Genomic DNA, 22570 nt, shown 5'->3' on the forward strand with positions numbered 1-22570 from the left:
AAGAAGCATAAACCATGCTCATGAATGCATCATGGCCGAATACATCACAATCATGCCCCTTTCAACTTCGGTCATGGTTAAACAAAAAAAAACTCAATGTCTTACTTAAGATTGCTACAAAGAAATTTCAAAAGTAGTCAATCCATCATTGCATGCATCATTAGCAAGCTTCACATTTAGCATGCAATGGCTTTAACCCAATAACAACCTTGGCCAAATACCATTTCCAGGGCATAACAAGGATTTGAACCATGGCTAACATGAACATCAAGTTAGCAACTAAAACATGCATGAATCTCATGACACAACCTCATACATACCTTAATCTTGATGCAAGTTTAGCCAAATCTCCTTCTAGATCTCTTCTAAACAAAGAAAATGAATCAAAATCTCTTCTTCCTCTTAGGAATTTCGGCCAAAGGAAGGAGGGAAAAGATGAACAATTTTTTGTTTTTCTTTCTTAGTTACACGGCAATGGGGAATGCTACACTCTCACACACTTTTTTTTATTTCTCTTCCCACTTCTAATTATTTTATCACTTAATACATCATGCATTAACAAAACATGTCATAACATGTTTTCTTTGCCCATAATTCCTTGCCATGGCCGCCACCACCTATAAAAGGGGAATTTGACATGCAAGTCCATTGTTTTGCATGCATGCTTTAATTAGTCATCACACAATTCCCTATCGTACTTTCAAAGTTCACTACTAAGTCCTTTCTAGTGAAATTCACCTTTATAACACTAAATCAATCACCAAAAATGTCACACATGAGCACACATATTATAGGCATCAAAATAAATTTTAAATTATTTTTATGCCTCGGTTTTGTGGTACCGAAACCACATTCCGGCTAGGGTCAATTTTGGGCTGTCACATACGAAACATACCTCATTGTTGGGATTTTACGAGCGTATTAATTGAAATTATTACAGCAAGATCACTCATTCCCAAATCAAGTACCTTCGGAATTCAACCGGATATAGCTACTCGCTCGAATGCCTTCTGGACATAGCCCGGTTATAGTAACTCGTACAAATGCCTTCGGGACTTAGCCCGGATATAGTAACTCGCACGAATACCTTCGGGACTTAGCCCGGATATAATAACTCGCACAATTGCCTTCAGGCTTAGCCCGGAATTAGTCACTAGCACAAATGCCTTCGGGACTTAGCCCGATTATCATCCGAATATTTATGCACATATCAATAAATCATGACACATCTCTATTTCAATTTCATAACTAGAATTCAAACACAAGTCACTTATCATGCATTATCATTTCGGCTCAATAGCTACATACAAGAGCATGATTTTGATTTACTTAAAACATGATTTAATCAAATCATAATCTAAGCTCCATTACTCAAAGACTTACCTCGGATGTTGTCGAACGATTTCGACGGCTATTCGATCACTTTTTCCTTCCCTTTATCGGATTTAGTTCCCCTTTTCTCTTGAGCTTAATATTAACAAATAAATTGATTTAATCATTTGAACATCAAAAAGAGAAACTCAAGGTTCTTAACCCATATATACATTACATTAGAGTCACATATATATGAAATCATGAATCAAACTCAACATATTAGCCCACACTCTCTTTTAGCCGATTATCTAAGCCAAGATAAAAGCATCAATATGCTTGCCTCTAACCGAATACATGCAACACCAATCCATCTCATGTGGCCGAATATGCATGACTACGTCGAGGCTAATTATATACTTAATACCACATATAAATGGCATACATTTTACTAACTAATGCATTACATATTATAACTCAATACGCACCCAACATTTACTCCATAACTGAAACACCATCATATATAAATATATACCTTGAGATAATATATATGTCATACCAATACATCATGTGCATATATATATATATATGTGCAAGAGCCGAATCATAAAGTTGATTATAACCACCTCATATATTTTCATCATATACCCGAATGCACAAGTACATTATAGTAGCTTCCAACTCAATTCATGTTACAAATTTATACTTCACAAGAATAAATCATTAACCAAATATAAGCATACCAAAATAAACTCTTTCTATGTTCGAATATAACCTAATATCATTTAATACCAAATCATGTATAACACCTCAACCAAATATAATAACCAAATTCACATGTATATTTTATTTTTAGATGAACCATAGCCGAATCATTTTAACCATGAGTAACATAACAAGCATAAATCATACTTATGGATCTAAGGTCTAAGGTAGAACCAAGAAAGGAACTCATAGATATCAAGATGTAAGCAAACTACCATTGTTCATCTAGATTTAGCATGAAACACAACCATCACCCTTATTAATCTCCATAGCCGAAAACCTTACTTATTCCAAAATCACAATTTCAACATGGGTTACCAACAATAACTTGATATCTCACTCAATATCAACTAGGATTTCAAGAACTAGTATCAACTTCCTTACCTTAATATTGACCTAAGGTGACCGATTGCTTCACTCCTTTCTTCCTCCTTTCAATTCGGCCAAGAAGAACCAAAGAACACAACTTGTTTTCATCACCGAATGCTCTCTCTTTTTTTTTTGTTTTCTTTCTTCAATTCACGGCAAAGGGGGGGGGAACATGGATGAGACAAATTTTTTTCATCACTCCTCCCTTTGCATTACTTTAATACTAACCCTTTTTTTTTATTCTTTCTAACATAACACACTAACACAACATGTTTACAACATGTTTCCACCCATAGCATGGCCGGCCACTAGCTCAATTTTTGGGTAATTTGACATGTAAACCCATCATTTTTATAATATGCATTATTAGGCTACTTTACATTTGCCTAGCACATTTCTAAATTTTCTCACATAAGTCCTATTTACTAAAATTCACCTAGAATTAACAAAATTCAAATATGAAATTTTCACACACGCATATATACATAAAATAAGCATCAAACATGACAGCTAATTATTTTTATGACTCGGTTTTGTGGTCCCGAAACCATTTCCCTACTAGGGTCACATTAGGGTTGTCACAACGGGCACTGATTTAAGTTTCAACTCAAACACTTTTGAATCTAGAACATAAGCAAGGTATGCATCATAACCTTTTCTCACATATTTGTGCACTGTCAAAGCTGAAATAACAATAGGCAACTCGCTTGATTCATCGATTCATTCTAAAGTGTCTCACCATTCTAACATTTTAGTACAATAATCTTTTGTATACAATTCACTACAACATCATCCAGAGTTAGCCAATCCATACCTAAAATCACATCAAACTCATCAAATGGAAATTACATCAAATTGGCTTAAAAGCTGTAACCCTGAGTCATCAAAGGACATTTTTTGTAGACTTTATCAACTAACACATACTGACCTAGGGGGTTCAATACTTTAATCACAAATTCAGTGGACTCAACAGGTAGATTTTTACTTGACATTAGATTTGTGCATACATACGAATAAGTTGATCCAGGATAAATCAAAGCAGTAACTTTAGTGTCAAAGATAGAAAAAGTACCAGTAATAACATCTAGAGCAGAAGCTTTGTCACGCGCACGAATTGCATAAGCTCTGGTTGGTGCTTGTACCTCAGACCTCACAACCGAATCCCAAGTTACACTTCAACTATTGTTCACATTTCTAGGATTCCTTGACAGTCTCCCTCTTGCGGCTGTATTGCTTGGTTGAACAGTTTAAATTTTGTCTTTTTCAGGTAATTCAGGACAATCCCGAATAAAATGCTTTTCTGAACCACTTCTAAAACATACTCCATCATTCATTCGACATTCGCTAAAGTATTGTCGTCCACATCAGTGATAATCATGTTTGTTGGCCTTAACACTACCAATGCTTGCTACTGATGTAGCTTGAGCTTTAGAACTTAAGTGTTGCTTACCACGATCTCTACTAGGATATTCTACTGAAGCGGTCGAATGATTATGGTAATCCTTCAATTTCTTTGACGATAAATGATACGATTTCCCTGTTGATCTTTTTCTTGAATTTCTAGCTTTCGAATAAGCTTTTCTTTTCTCTTTACTAAGCTCCGCGGCTTTGTGTGCTCTATCAACTAAAACAACAAATTCTTCCAACTCGAGAATTCTGACACTCGTTTTCAAACTGTTTACACATAGCAACATCAATTGGAATGCACTCTTGGGCATACTTAATCAATCTTACGAACTCTCTTTCATATTCAAATACTGTCATACAACCCTATTTAAGCTCCAGAAATTCTTTTCACCTTTGATTGAGGAAACTTTGACTTATATATTTCTTTCTGGACTTAGTTTCAAAGAATTCCTAAGTTATCCACTCTCTTGGTACTATTGAAATCAACGTGTTCCACCACTAATATGCTGAATCTTTCAATAGAGATATGGCATATTTGACACATTCGGTCGATGAACAAGATAACTCATCAAAGACTCAGATCGTATTTTCCAACTAAAACTAAGCACTATCAGGATCATCATCAACTATAGTCCTAAATTTTTCGGTCCTATATTTGCGGATTTTATCAACAGGTAGCTTACTCACGCGTAAAGGTTCCAAACCTTGAGAAATGATGGGTACCGATTGGGGAATAGGTAGGGGTGGAGGTCGTTCAGTAGCCAGATTAGTTCGAACAAACTCTGTGAACTACTGGTTCATCATTTGGAAGAAGGCTTCTTTAGCCTCTCCTCCCCGACCCTCAGATATGGGCCTCGATCCTGATGATACTACTCCGTAAACAGAGGCTTGTGCTTTACTTTCGACATCATCGGAGTCTACTTGGTTGCAATCCATTACTATATGAAAATATAATTCAAAACCTATCAGGAGTTATCACACTATTAAAGGTTATATAATGGCATGTATATCTAGACTCACATACGCTACGTTCAGTTTGAGAATCTACTAAACCGTAGCTCTGATACTAATAAATGTAACACTCCTAGCCCATAACTATCGCCAGATTAAGGCTATGGTGCATTATCGAAGCATAAGGTCATATAATGAACAATTTAATTCATAAAAATCACAAGGTAAAACATAACAATATCAAACCAAAACATACATACAAACCCTTATACAAGCCCTCGAGGATCAAAACAGACATTGGAAACTATTCGGGAATAAATCAGAAACATATGAAATTTTACAAAAAAGGTCAAAAATTTTCAACCTACACGAGTCACACGACCATGTCCCTACCCATGTTCGTACCCATGTAACTCATTGACTTAGGCCACACGGCCAAGCCACACGCCTGTGTGCTAGGCCGTGTGCTAGGCCGTGTAATAGCTTAACTTGCAACCCTTTTAAAGCTACAAGGGATACATGGCCATGCTGCAGGCGTGTTAGGTCGTGTGCTAGGTCGTGTAATAGTTTAACTTGCAACCCTTTTAAAGCTACAAGGGATACATGGCCATACTGCTTGGCCGCGTGTCACGCAAGTTGAGACACACACATATGTCTTTGCTCGTGTGGATGAAAAATAGACCATTTTCAAGTCATTTTTCTCACCCAAACTCACAAATCATGCACAAGCCAATTTTACCTAAAATCAATCATTCAAAACTCCCTTTGCATATGCATATCAAAACTTGATCAACCTAAAATTTAACCATTCAACCAATATTCCAAAATGACACCTCAATTCAACAAAACAATTTTACTTAAACACCTAACAAATACAATCCACAACTAAACTAATAATTAAATGAATTCACTAACACATTTGTCATAATGATCTTATACCAAAATTTCATAAACAATCCATGCATTTCTCACCTAATATTGCACCATACTAATATGGCCAAAGATGCTTACTTCCAACATACCAAAACTAACCATTTTCAACATTATGCCACATTCATTCCACATCAACCCTTAATTGCTACTATATCATTCCCATCAACATTTCCTTACCATTATCTTAACCAATACAAAATACCATATAATCATAATAACATACCAACTAATTTACCAACCAAAATAATATATATACAAGCCACACATAATGGCTAAATTCATTAAACGAGACACCTATACATGCCATTATAACCTTGATTCAAAATCTTCAAAATATATCGATATAACTGATGGTTAGTGCGATGGATCTTCAACAAGCTTCCAAACGAACGAACATCCAATTAACTAGAATCATAAGAGAAAATCACTCAAGTAAGCATAAAATGCTTAGTAAGTTTGTATCATTAACATTACTTACCATTTCATTGTAAAAGCTTAAAAGCTATCCAACATTGCTTGGCACAAGCCTAAGCACCAACAACAATTTTTAAGTATAATTAGCATATAAATTAACCAAACTCATTATACAACAAAGAGCTTCATTAACCTTTCCATGCAAACATTCATTCTATTATAAACATACAAAAATCTTTAATCAATATCTTATCATACCTTTCTCATGCTTTCATGACATTACAAGTTGGTGCTTATATCGATCCTTCACTTTTTGTTACCTATTGAACCACTAGAATGTTATTGGATACACAGGAATTTCACACACTAAGTGCCCACATGTGGTCGAACCACTATTAACTCATATCTCATATAAATGCTCTCTTTTAAGCCATAAATGGGTCTACTCACACAAGTTGTCAGTCAAGACGTAGCTACACGATGTTGCTCACACAAGCTGTCAAGTAACCGCAACACATGCCAAAAACTCAGCCAAAGGTAAGACGTACGAGACCATTACCCAAAACACAATGACCCCTAAAGACATGAAAGGTTCAAATGGGATCCGAAAGTCGCCAAAACTTTGTTGGATATTTCTGTAGAGTCATAATATTAATAAAATAACTTAAAAGCATTTAAATCAAACATAACTTAATGCTAATTAAATATACGAACTTACCCCAAACACGTACAGAGAAAAATATCGATTAATCTAATACTTTTTCTTTTCCCCGATCTAAATCCGTTCGTTGCTTTTCTTGAACTATATAATCAAATTTAACTAATTCAAACTTCATTCTATTCAATCTAATCCAAAAATCATGTTTTGGAAAAATTACACTTTTACCCCAAGAATTTTGAATTCAATACAATTTAGTCCCTAGCTCATAAAAATGCAAAATCATGCAACAAATTCATCAAAATTTCTTCTACAAAAGTTGTTCAACTATCACCATACTTTCATTTTCATCCATCAAGCAGAAAAAAAAAACTAAGGTAAAACCTTAGACTTTTAACACTTTTGCAAATTAGTCCATGGCTAGTTAGATTAAGCTGCAACAGCCCAAAAAACATAAAAATCATTAAAAACGGGATGAAAAATACTTACATGCACAAGGACAAAGGTTAGACGAATGTTGAATGTTCAAAAGTGGTGGTTTCTTCCTCAAAGTTTTGGCTAGGAGAAGATGGACAAGGTAATTTGGTTTTTATTTTATTTGTTTTGTTATTTAATTATTTTTTACTTATATAACCTTGCTAAATCCCATTAATAGTGTCCAAACTTGTCAACTACTAATTTTAATGGTCTATTTACCACTTAAGGCCTCTCATGTTTCAATTTCATATCAAATTGACACTTTTTCCTAATGGAACACCAGTCTTGCACTTTACATAATTTAGTCTCTTTTATCAAATTAAGCATGCAAATGATAAACTTCTTCACGAAATTTTTATACAGCACTACTAACCTATTGCATACCATAAAATAGTAATAAAATAAAATTTTTGATGTCAGATTTGTGGTTCCAAAACCACAATTTCTATTTCACTTAAAACGGGTTGTTACAAAAAGAAAGAATTTTGGAATTGAGACAGGGAAATAAGTTAGTGGCTGAGTAAAAGAGAGAGTTTGTACACCTCAGTAAGTATGCTTGGAAAATTGTGCTGACAAATGAGGATATGTGCATCCATTTTGAAAATGGGTTAAACGATGAAATTAAGATGATGATTGGTGGCATAGAGATATGACATTTTGTATTTTTAATTGATTAGGGACAGAAGATGGAAGAAATTTATAACCATAAGAGGCAGAGAGAAAAGAGGGCCCGAGAATTTAGCAAAAGAAATCTTTCGATATCATTTTTTGTATCACCACCAAAGAAAATAAAAGAAGACGATAACCATGTTACTGCATCATCTGGATTTCTGTGTAGAAGACCCCGACAACCAGATTCAAATTTCTAGAATCAGTCTACGAATAATGTAGCCAGTGTTTGTAATGCTCCGAGATCAGTGTGTGAACTCTATAGTAAAGTGCATACTAGTGAATTTAGACTTGAAACGGGCACATGTTTCATATGTGGGGAACTAATCATTTTGGAAGAACTGTCCAAAATTGCTGAAAGAAAAAGATGACTAGAGTGTAAAACCCCCGACTATGCCGCAAATGGGTAGACGTCTTAGTCAAAGTAGCAACTCGGGTGTGAATTGTGGCGATACTAGAGATGCGATTGCTAGATTTGTGGTTGGAGCACTTGCATGGACTTATGCTATATGGGCCAGAGAGAAGGCTTTGCACCTGATGTTATTATCGTTATATTTTATCTTTGTGATGTTACTGTATATGCTTTAATTGACCCTATGATAAACTCGTTCATACATTCACACCACATTGCAACTGAAAAAAATTTTCTTAATGAGTCAACTGAGTTTGATGTTCAAGTGAAAAATTCACTTGGTCACAATGTAATAGTTAATTTAGTATGTCACAAATGTCCACTGAAAGTCCAAGGCTATGAGTTTCTCGTCGACCTGATGTTATTGCCTTCCACGAATTTGATGTAATACTGGGGATAGATTGGTTATCGTTACATGATGCTGTTGTAAACTGTGATTATCATTGATTCTAACAGAGTAAGTAGTATTTCCAGAGTTGTTTTAGCCATTTCTACACAAAAGATGATTCGTAAGGGCTTTGAGGCATTTCTGGCTTACATACTGGACACTCGATATTCTGGGTCAAAGTTTGATAAGGTACCAGTTGTTAAAGAATTTACAAATGTGTTTCCTGAAGAATTACTAGGACTTCTGCCATAACTTGAAGTTGAATTTGTTATAGATTTGATTGCATCGATATCAATTCCATCATATAGAATAGCATAGACTAAGTTGGAAGAACTTAAAGCATTGTTGCAAGAATTACTAGATAGAGGTTTCATTCGACTGGGTGTATCTCCTTGGGGTGTACCAGTACTATTCATGAAAAAGTAAGATTGTTCGTTGAGATTGTGTATAGACTACAGACAACTAAACAAGGTGACGATAAAGAACAAATATTCTTTACCTCGTATTGATGAGTTGTTTGATCAGTTGAAGGGTCCAACCTTGTTTTCTAAGATAGATATCAGATTGGGATATTACGAGATGTGGATAAAAGATTGTGATGTGTTGAAGACTACCTTTCAAACCATATATGGTGTTAAATTTTTTCCAACGACCAATAATGAGATGATTGTAATAATATACTTGTTTTACCTCGTTTATTAATATAAAACATTACTATTATTATTTCAGTTTCTTTTCTGTGCATATAAATAAACTGTTTTATAATAATGTCTTGAGAATAATATGATTATTCTTAAAAGGTCCTTAGTCGAGTATTATTGTAGGCTTGGACAACAATAATGCATTAAGACTAATGTGTAGTTTATTAATGACAAAGTGTTTTCATTGACATGGGATGTCAAAAATCAATACATGAGTATGTGTGTTAGAGAACAACATATTGGATTGACCCTATATGAGTATGTTTTTTGGACTATTATGTAACAGTCACAACATTACTCATAATGATTACTATTTATATGATCCTTAGACTTGAGATCATCATTATCCCAACATCATGAGTAGTATATTTTGATACAGTCAAACATCCATCGTAACTAGTTGTTCTATAAAGGCTAATGTTGGATATACCACAATCTATGTAATGGGATATGGTTGACCAATATAGGATTTGTCCCTCCAACATAATGAGAGCAATATCTTAGGCCATTTGATTGAGTGAAGCTAGAAATGCATAACCATGCTCGAGTAAGTTTATATGATATATCATACTTATTTGTTTATCATAGTCTACTCAAGATATCAAGAAATATTAGATGGACTATGCAAGTGTGACTATTCCATGACTTGTGTCCATTCTAAATATAAAGGACAAAAGGATTTAATACATGAAGGGTTAATCATAGAGAGGTTATGTCAAATCATGACTTTTTGTAACTTAGGTAGCAATGATGCATTGCTAGATGCCACTCATTGTTTGTAATATTACAATCCTTCTAGTATTACTCCTAACATTACAAGAACCTATAGGGTCACACCCTACGATTGAAACAAGCAAAATCCAAACCTAGTTGGTATTGTTTTTTGGCTGTCACATGAATTAAATTGATTATATAATTAATTTAATTGGGCAGTTAAATATCGAACGAATTATATGTACAAGTATGTTGTACACATAACGAGAACATGGTTAAATTAATATATATGAATTTGATTCATATAAAATTTAACTAAACATAATTTATTGAAATCCTTATTATACTTATTACAATTATAATTTACGATCTAACATTATTATAATTATTATAATTGTAATTTTTGGTCAAACATTATTTTAATTATGGTAATTATAATCAATCTTGATTCATATTAAGATATCAACTATTCTCGAATTAGGAAATATAGGGTTTTTGAAGAGAAAAACCCTTATATACCTTAAATATAGTGTATGAGGTTTAGTAGCCATTAATGATTTTTTCTTTCTGAAAAAGTTTGGGAGAGATCTTGTCATTCGTTGTCACATCGAGTGGATTACGTAGAGGCTGAAACTTTTCGTAGCGACTTGGAATCAACATACAATTGCGTAAACAGTTTCACAACAATTATCTTTCCCGATTCGTTCCTCGCACATGGATTCCTAGATGTGATCGTCAAATTTATTTTTTTGCTGTGCCATGGGGTGTATCAGTGATCCAATAATGGTCACAATGAATTTTTGGTGATGCCTTTCGGATTAACTCATGCACCTACTACTTTCATGGATTTGATGAACTGAGTATTTTAGCCTCAATTGGATAGATTTGTTGTTGTGTTTATTGATGATATATTGATCTATTCAAAAATAGAATCTGAGCATGCTCAGCATTTGAGAACTGTATTACAGGTCCTATGTAGTTGTATGCAAATTTAACAAATGTGAGTTCTAGCTTTGAAAGGTTGGATTTCAAGGACATGTGGTTTCTGCGGATGGGATACGTGTTGATCCGAGTAAAATTTTTGCTATTATTAACTGGAAAGCTCCAAATAATGTTTTAGAGGTACTAAGTTTTCTGGGATTAACAAGTTATTATCGTCGCTTTGTTAAAAGCTTTTCTATAATAGCCTTACCGATGACTAAGTTACTACAGAAGAATGTTGTTGCAGATGTATTAAGTCGGAAATCGTTATTTTTCTTGAGAGCATTGAATGCTTATTTGTCAATAGAGAGTGATGGTTTTATTTTAGCGAAATTGAGGGCTAGACCGTTATTTCTTCAACAGATTCAAGAATTCCAAGATGACTACCTGAAGTTGTTAGCTAAACGCGAGCAAATCTAGAATGATCCGTCTACAGGATTTACTGCAGATGCCAATGGTATGTTGTATTTCTTTAACAGGTTGTGTGTTACGAATCATCTAGAGCTAAAGCAAGACATTTTATCAGAAGCTCACAGCAGTACATACTCCATTCATCCGAGTAGTACTAAGATGTTTAAATGACCTAAAGCAGATGTAATGGAGGCCCAATATGAAATGTGAGATTTACGAGTTTGTAACTAAATGTTTGGTTTTCCAGCATGTAAAATCTGAACATCAAGTACCGTCAGGATTACTACAACCTGTCACTATCCCTGAGTTTAAATGGGAGCAAGTTATGATAGATTTTGTATTGGGATTGCCTGTGACATCGAGGAACAAAGACTCGATCTAGAATATTGTTGATAAATTAACAAAGTCAGCTCATTTCATTCCAGTACAAACTGATTATTTTCTCAAGAAGTTAGTACAATTATATGTACCAGAGATTGTCAGACTACACAGATTGCCACTATCTATTATCTCTGATAGAGATCCAAGATTCACCTCGAGATTTTGGGGTAAGCTTCACGAAGCTCTAGGTATTAAACTTAATTTCAGCATAACATATCACCCGAATACAGATAGACAATCAAAACGAGTAATACATATTTTGGAAGACATGTTACGATGTTGCATACTTGAGTTTGAAAGTAGCTAGGAAATGTATTTACCATTGATAGAATTTGCTTATAATAAAAATTATCAATTCAACATTAAAAGGGAACAGTTTGAGGTTTTATATGGAAGAAAATGTAGGACACCACTTTACTGGTCAGAGTTGAACGAATCTAAGTTAATTCGTACTGATTTGATTTGTGAATTGAAGACAAGTTCAGGATAATTTGACATTGTTTGAAAGAAGCATCAGGTTGACATAAATCATAAGTTGACTTGAAAAGAAAAGATATAGAGTTTTCTGTCGGTGGTCAAGTATTTTTGAAGGTTTCATCGTGGAAGAAAGTGCTCCAGTTTGGTAGAAAAGGGAAACTGAGTTTGAGGTTCATCGGGCCGTATGAGATTATAGAGAGGATTGGTCCTGTAGCTTACAGATTAGCTTTACCCTTGGAACTTAAAAAGATTTATAATGCTTTTCATGTTTTTATGCTAAGATGGTGCATGCCAGATCCTTTAAATGTAATTACTCCTTGTGTGGTTGAGATACAACCAGATTTATCACATTTTCAAGAATCGATCAGGATTTTGCCATGTGAAGTAAAAGAACTCCGGAATAAAAGAGTACTATTAGTCAAAATTCTGTGGGATTGGCATGGGGTCGAGGAGCTACATGGTAAATTGAAGACTCGATGAAATCACAGTACTTGAACTTATTCTCTAGTAAAAATTTTGAGGACAAAATTTCCTAAGAGGGGAGAGTTGTAACAGCCCATTTTCTAGTGGTGTTGGAAATAGTAATTTCAGCACCACAACTCCGATATGTCAGTTCGTAAATATTATTTATATAGTATTTGTAAGGTCATTAGTGTCGTATTAAAATTTGGTTAAGAAATTTTATCATTTTCATTATTTTGATAGTTAATTAAGTACAAAGGACTAAATTGTAAAAGCTGCAAAAGTTGATGTAACACCCCTTGCCGGTATCCATCACTGGAACAGGGTCCAAGGAGTTACTGGACTTATCACACAAACAATCATACAATTTTGAGCCATAAATTTGCGTCCAAATTAAAACCATTTGCAATTAATCATATAGTCCCTAATATGAGCTTACGACGCCCTAAACATACTTTGGGAGTAGTCTGGGACTAAACCGAGAACTTTAGAAATTTTTACAAAACTTAGAAAATTTTTGCTACGAACAGGGGTCACACGACCGTGTGGCTTGGGACACACCCGTGTGGGTAGGCCGTGTGGTCACACACGCCCGTGTCCCGACCCCGTGTAACTCTTTCACTTGTAACCCATGAACAAATTGAGATCACACGGCCAAGTCACACGCCCGTGTGCTATTCCATGTGGAAAATTAATTTTCATAAAATAGGTGCAGACTTCACAGGCTAGTGCACACGCCCGTGTTCGAGCCCGTGCCGTCCACACTGTTGAGACACGTGCCTGTGTCTCTGCCCGTGTGCTCAATTTTGAGCATTCTGTTTCTCAAAATTAAGGTGCAGGGGCCACACGACCAAAACACATGCCCATGGGGTAGGATGTGAGTTACACATGGCCTAGACACACGCTCGTGTGTCACACACGGCCTAGACTCACGCCGATTTGTCTACTTAGGCAAAATTAAGGCTATCTACCAAGCCATTTGCAACCCTTATTCACACTTACACATACACCAATTCAATGGCATAAAACATAATATACTTAGGCAACCAAAACACCTACAATTATGAACCACACATGCCAATACAACATCTACTATACTCACAACATTTATTATCCCTACATCAATCATGCAAATTTCACATTCATTAAGCCTCAATTTGCTACTTTCAAGATACTTAATTGTACACGAATTTTTCATCTGATCAATATGTCACATTTCCAAACATTTCACATTCATGCTATGAATCACATTCCAACATTCGCCAAGCACACCATGACCGTATCACCAAAGACATTGGCACATATATGAATATACTTAGGCTTACAACTATGTTAGCGAAAATAAGCCAATTTACATGGCCAAATATCAAATCAAGCCTTTGAAATTACAAACCAATACATTGGCTAAAATCAGAATGACACATATAATAAAATGACCAAGTCCCTATGCATGCCATACTTCCAAAATACTAAGATCATCAATACCCAAAAATGAGAGTTTGATAGTTGATTCGAATATCTAATAATCTCTGATTCGAGCTAGCTTGACGACACTATAAAAATATGAAAAATAAACAGAGTAAGCTATAAAGCTTAGTAAGCTCGTATGAAATAAATAAGCAACCTTACCATGCATATTACATTCAAATAATATAACATAATTAAGTGTAAATTTTACCATAGTCTCATGATCATAATTCATTCCATCACTAAACTTACCTCATTTTTATCATTTCAAACATTTAATAAACATGAGCTTTACATACATACCTGAACCATCTCAAAATGAAGTTACACATATTCTCATCTTTGACATACCCATGAACCACTCGGAATAATGTGTCAAATACTCAAGAAATTTTGCACACCAAGTGCCACATATGTAGCCAAAGCTACCCAAGTCTCATATCACACAGTTGCTCGCTCTTGAGCTATCTATAGGCCTGCTCACACAAGCAAGACATAGCTATGCGGTGCTGTTCACATAAGCTGTCAAGTATCCGCAACAAATGTTGGTATACTCAGCTACTGGTAGGACGTACAAGACCAGCACCCAGATCACATAATCACATATCACTTAAAGACCTTAGTGACATGTCACTTGTATTCTAATCTATTCCTAAGGGACTTCTCACTTGTCAAATTGTCGTCGAACTCGTTCGTAGAACTACACTCATTCACATGATCAAACATACAATTCATCCAATATTAACGCATTTAAGTAAAAATATTCTAAAGCTTATTTTTAACGTACGAACTTACCTGAGTACAAAATGGCTAATAGTTTGATTTAGTCCACAACCTTATTCTTTCCCCAATCTAGGTCAGAACCTCTTCTTTCTTGATCTATAATATCAAATTTAACTTATTCAATCTTCACATTATTCAATTTAATCCCAAAAACACCTTATGGCAAAGATTACATTTTTGCCCCTTACTTTTCAACGTTTTTACATTTTACTCCCTAGGCTCGTAAAATGATTTTCATTCAATTTCATCACACCCAAGCCTAGCAGAACCTATTCCTTGCTCATAACAGCTCATATTTTCAATTTATTCACATTTTTACACACATTTTACAACTTTTACAACTAGGTCCCTATTTGACATTTTCATCAAAAATCACTTGGTAAATGTTGTTTATCTAACACCAAACATGCATTTTCTACTATTAAACATCAAAATACACAAATATTAAACATGGGTAAAATTTTAGACATCATCTTTCTTTCAAATTAGTCCTTGAAATAACTAGATTAGGTTGAGACAACTTCAAAAACATAAAAATCATGAAAAACGGGGCAAGAATGGACTTACAATCGAGCTTGGAAGTGGCCAAAACCCTAGCTATGGAATCCTTGAAATTTTTGGCTATGGGGGGAGTAATTTGAGAAGATGAACACTTTTATTTTAGTTATTTTGTCTTTATTTACAAAATGACTAAAATGCCCTTCACTTAAAACATTGAAATTTTATCTAACCATGTCTATTTTTGTCCATAATAAAATATAATGGTCTAATTACTATTTAAGGACCTCCAATTTAAAATTTCTTAGCAATTAGACACCTTTAGCTTCTAGAACACATATTTTGCACCTATTGCAATTTAGTCTTATTAGTCAAATTGGACATTCTATCGATAAAATTTCTTAATAAAATTTTCACACAATCATTTAATCATACTGTAGACCTTAAAGTAATAATAAAATTAACATTTCTACTTTAGATTTGTGGCCTTGAAATCACTATTCTGATTTGACCCTAAAACAGGCTGTTACAATCAAGTTCCATTAACTAGAGGTTCAAGATGATAATTGGTAAGTAAAGAAAGGTACCCAAATGGTAATTACACCATTATGGAGGAGAGTGGATTATTTTGGCTTTATTTTAGGTAAAATATCAAGTGAAATTAGAAAGGGAAAAGTAGTAATTACTTAAATAAGTTTTTATTAAATTAAAACAAAGATGAATTCTATCATCATTTTCTTTTATTTTTTTCCTATCTTGTCGAAACGCTAGAGAAAATAAGAGAAATCCATTTAGCTAGCTTTGCTCCATCAATATCTCAAGAACATGTTGAATATTGTGGAAAAGAAAAGGTTGCAAAGTAGTCCCTACATTTGAACCATTACTGCAAATCAATCCAATTACATTTTGTGGTTGGGAGATCGAATCAAACTTGAAGAATTACACTATCTTGAGGACACTTTTGGTAGACTTTGTAAGCATTGTGGCTTATATGGTATGTAATAAAGCAATGGTTATTATGCTATATCTCATAGTTATGCAAGTTTATTTGGTATTTGGAGATAGAATGGTAGTCCTTGAGTTTTACTATTTGGCGTTTGATGTTTTGAATGTAAATTTTAGCAATTATGCTTGTTATAAATTAAGCTAAATTTGTGTGAATGATCATGGAATGGTATGTGTCATTCAACTTGGTATAAAATGGTTGAAGTGGCTTGTTGTGTTCATGTTGAGACTTGTAAATGATAGCTAGGCGATGTTTTGATATGAGCATTATAATGTGATCTTAAGTAGTTGAAAATGGAAAGTTTTGGTTATTTAAAGGTGTACTTATAGACTTGTGAACATGTATTATAAATTGGTTTAGGTACCTATGCAATTTGGTGAGGAAATAGGGTGATTTGGTCATATTTGGCACACACGGCCTGGGCTCAGTTACACGGTCGTTTGACCCCTATAGGTGAAATATTTTAGTTTTTCCTAAAATGTTCTAATTTGTTTTGATTTGGTCCCTGATTGCTCGAAAGCTATTTTTAAGGCCATGTAGGCTCGATTTAAGGCTCGTAAATGCATGATTTATTCCATTTCGAGTTTCTTATGTGTTTATTAAATTAATTTTAAAATTAATTGTTATTGGCTATAAAATGTTCAATTATGAAAGATAATACTTTGTAACCTTATCCCAGCGATGGAAATGGGTTATGGGTGTTACATATATACCTTCATTTTCTTTTAGCTATACTTATCATATACTCCATATCATTACTTTAAATCATAGATCATTTTGTATAGTTATATACTCTATAAAGCTTTAATTACTTGTTTATATCATGAAAAAAATTTCACTATATAAATCATTCGTCCACATAATTCAATGTTACCTCTTTTCAATCCAAATACATCAAAACAACCTCCATCTCAAAAGAATTTTTCATACCATAAATCACATTTACTCAAAGTAACAATCCAAACATGAAACTAAGAAACTCATTATAATATCTTTCTCTTAGCAGTTCTATAAATATGCTATAATATATATGAGCACATAAATAGATTGTAATTCATTTATTTCATATCCCAATGAACTAGTAACTTGATTCGTATACTCGAGTAACTACACCACACCAGAAGCATTGTAGATGCATAACAGAGGCACCGAAGTGTAGAAAGAGGCACGATTGTTTAATCAAAGGCACTGAAGTGCACACAAAGACACCGAAGTGTAACAGAGGCAACAGATTGCAAGCAGAGGTACCAAAGTGCAAACAGAGGCACTGAAGTGCAATCCTGTACAAGTGCGCATAGTAACCATATTGGCATGCTAATTGTATCCTAGTGATTTCTACGTTCAACCGGGCATTATATGAAAATTTTTTACCTTTATACATATGTATCAACCAGAGGCACTTCATCGTTTCTGTACACATAATATAAATTCATTATGCTCATGTAAAAAATGTGAAATCACAAGGATTGTCACCATCCATTATCCATTTTCATATGAATTTGATTTCATTATCCAATATTATATAAGCATGCTAATTGTATCCTGGTGATTACTACGCTCAACCAGACATTATATGAAAATCTGTTACCTATATACATATGAATCAACCAGAGGCACTTCATCGTTTCTGTACAAATAATATAAATTCATTATGCTCATGTAAAAAATGTGAAATCACAAGGATTGTCACCATCCATTATTCATTTTCATATGAATTTGATTTCATTATCCAATATTATATAAGCAACTTATGAATTTTTACATACATTTATACAAATAACTGAAAACAATAATATAATCTCAAGAAACTTACATTTAAATATCAAAACACTATAAGCTTACCTTAATCAAAGTAAACATTTAAAGAGACAATCTATAATTCCTGATCACCCAATACATTTCCACCAATCACATTAATAATTGTTTACATATCCTTTAATTTGATTAATTTCTTTAATTGATCCAAAATAATAAATTATCACACCATTATCAATTTAATTTAAACAAAGCTTAAATGTCTATTTACATTCATCCAAAACATAAAATAATGATTTTAACCCTTATACGAACTGACCTTGACAAAAACAATTGTAAAAACAGAGTCGTTGACTAATCCAACATTTAGCTTTTCCTCAATTTTGATCCGTTTGGTTCGTTTTGTGACCTAAATAATATTCACTCAATTAAACCCTCCAAATAACTTCAAATAATTAATACACTTATAACCCTTATTAATGGGAAATTTTTGAAATTACCCCCAATATTTTATCTTTTATGCAAAATAGTCCTAAATCCCAAAATTTACAATCTAACCATTTTTAATTAAAATTCATGCTAGATGGATTTCAGAAGGTTCATAATTAGCCCATTTTTATCATTATTTCACAATATTTACCTTGAATTTTACTATTTCTACCATTTAATCCCTAAATATTAAAAATTATCAAAATCACTGAACAAAACTTGTTTATTTAGCAACTAAATTTAATAATTCATCATCTAAATTCAAAAACATGCTAACTTTATCATGGTAAGTCCCTAAACTTTTAAAAATTTACAAATTTACCCTTAGGCTAGCTAGATTAAGCTAATACAATAACAAAAAAAATATAAAAATCATTAAAAACAGAAATAAAAAATGCTTACATGCAAAGTCTCTATGTTGGCCGAACCTTAAAGCCAAGAAAATGGTGCTCTTTAATCTTCAAATTCGGTGGGAAAGAAACATTTAGGAAGATGATACATTTTGTCATCTTTTACTTTAACTACTAAGTATATATTTACTATTTTAACCTTTAAAATCATCAAATTTTACACAAATACCAAACCACGAACATCCACTAACTTAATATATGGTATTATTACAATCTAAGTCCTTTCATTTAAGATTCCACATCCATTTTACCCTTTTTACAAAAGAAATCAACTTTTTCACCTTTTTCAAATTAGTCCTTTTTAATTAACCAACTAAACGTTAAAATTTCGTAACCAAACTTAAATATGACTCTAATAACACTCCGTAAATATTTAATAAAAATATTTATGGGCTCGATTTATAGAAACAAGGATCCGATACCTCATTTTCTAAAATCATTTGACTTTAGAAATTAACCACTTAAACTTGACTATACGATTATTTAGCAAAATTTATTAAATCAAAACTTCAATAATAATATAATTGACTCGTAAATATTAATTAATAATATTTACAAACCCACACGTTGAATTTGTGTTCCCGAAACCACTGTTTTTTACAGCACAAAAAAATGAGTCATTACATTTCAATTTAGGTATAACATAATTGAAATAAATCTGATTGTGCTATATAATTTACCAGACTCAACTATAATCACTACACCAGTTTGACATTTCAAATCAATTTATTTCAATTTAAAATTTACTACGATATCATAAAACTTTAGCTAATCTATTCCCAGAATAATACAAATTCATAAAATGGTAATAGCATCAGATGAATAGGAAAATTGCAGTCATAGATTCTTAGCAGACAGTTTCAGTATACCAATTTGACTATCACACTCTACCCAATGGATTATGACCTGAACATCTAACTCAGTTGACTCAAGGAACAAATCCCTATCCGTTACTAATATAGTGCAAATATATGAGTAAGTTGATCCAATATTACCCAGCGCATATACAGTAAATATTTTTAAACAAATCGAACGTACCAAAAATAATATCATATACGGTAGCTTCAGATCTAACAATCTGTATCTTTGTCCCACTACATTTAATTCCGGTGTTATTTCTCTGACTAAGGTGTTTTCCTTTCTGAGGTATAGACATCTGTTTAACACTGTTCACAAACACAATTTCTCATTTATATTCGTTGACCTATACAAATTCCTATCCAGATGACATTTGATGACTTTTTTTGAATTCAAATCTGAAAAAATTCTGGTTAATCCAGTCCCTTAATACAACTATCGTTAATGTTGATTACCAGTTATCAATCTTACATTTTATCAAAGACATGACACATCTGTTTTACCACTTGATTCTTTGGTACGATACCTTTTAATTATTTAATTGAAAGTCATCAAATTATCTTAGTCTGTTGAGAAACCAAAGATACCATAAGTAGCATTACATGGGTAGAGGTTATGGGGCCATTAGAATGGTTCATACCAATTCTGTGAACCACCGACTCATTAAATAAAACAAGCACTTTGACTTCACTATCAAACATTTACAAGACTAATAAACGATAACTTACCTCCTTTTTCAAAGTCAGAATATTACCATTTACCTCATCAAGGTCAATATCATCAAATTCTATTAACATTCACTAAATCAGTAAGAAAATATTCTTAACCTCATTTTCACACAGTTATGGAATTGATATACTCTGACTTGCCCTAGAATCAGTAGTCAGAATGTTATTGTCAATTAACTAGTTTCGTCATGATCAGATTCAGATGACATTTTTAAAATCTATAATAAAACGGGGGTTAGATCTGATCAATCAATTCACTCTATCACAAGTTTATGTGACATGTAATTTCTAGTATTTAAATGCACTACGTCCAATCTGAGAATCACTAAACCATAGCTCTGATACCATTAAATTTAACACCCATAACCTGTTCTCGTCGTCGGATTAGGGTTACAGTTTATTATCGCACGATCTAGAACAATCAATAACAGATAGCACGAAGTTGTCTATTTAATTAACAGAATTTCATAATAATTTGAATAAGAGTAATATGTACATTTATGGGCCTTAAAATGAGGATACGAGGCCTTAAAATTAGTTTAGGAACAATTAGGTACCAATTTGAAAAAAATAAGAAAGTTCAAGGAAAAATTTAAAATTTTCAAAATAGGGGTCACATGCCCGTGTGACATAGCCCATACTGTGTGGTTCTAGACATAGTCGTGTGACCAACAGTGTGACGAATTGTGTACCCTTCGAAATAATTTCACATGGCCATAGATCGTGTAGCATTCGAAACACCCTCATAAGGCTGTGTTGTAGGCTGTGTGCCAGCCCGTGTGAAAATTGCACCTAATAAGTTTAGGGCACACGTTCATATCGGTTGCCCATGTGTGACACAAACCATGTGGCAGCCCGTGCCCCAGGCTGTGTGTACCCAAAAATGACCAAAACCATGCTGTCTTTTTTTTTTTACAATTGCATAGGAACCCAGACCAAGTCATACCAATCCAACATATATCTAGAAACATTTCATATATTCATTTACCCTAGTACATGCCATATAAGCCAAGATGTTTACAAAATCTACCATGAATAGTCCGTGGGATAGTGTGATTCTTCGAGTTGATCTGATCTCCCAACTACAAAATGCAATCTACAAGATGAATGCAAAACATGAGTAAGCTTACTTGAAGCTTAGTAAGTTCACTAAATTAAATGATAATCTTACTAAATTTAAACATATCAAATTATATGATTATATAACTAAGTTCATCTCAATCACAACTCACATCAAGTGAGTATCGTACAATACATTATTTTAATTCATATTCCATGTTCTCATTTGGTAAGATCTCAAGTCAACAATATCCAATACATATCGTTACACCGGTAGGAATATAACACCCCCGTACCCAAGACCATCACTAGAGTCGAGTACGAGATGTTACTAAACTTAATTCATTAATTAAATAGCTTAAACAATTTATTTTAGAATTTCCAGACAAGCTGGCTAACTGCGTCACAGTCACTTAAAAATTCATATCTCGAGTTCCGAAACTCGAAATTAAGATCCGTAAATTTTCCCTAAAACTATACTCATATATCTATCTACTAATTGTTTTATAGAATTTTTAGTTTATCTAATTAGTACAGTTTATTGATTAAAGTCTCCCCTGTTCCAGGGTTTGACTATTCTGACCCTTGTATATTACAAATCAGATATCTCCCTGTACAGAGTTTAAATGATTATTC

This window comes from Gossypium arboreum, chromosome 8 (genome assembly GCF_025698485.1).
Source record: "Gossypium arboreum isolate Shixiya-1 chromosome 8, ASM2569848v2, whole genome shotgun sequence".
In the NCBI taxonomy this organism is placed as follows: domain Eukaryota; kingdom Viridiplantae; phylum Streptophyta; class Magnoliopsida; order Malvales; family Malvaceae; genus Gossypium; species Gossypium arboreum.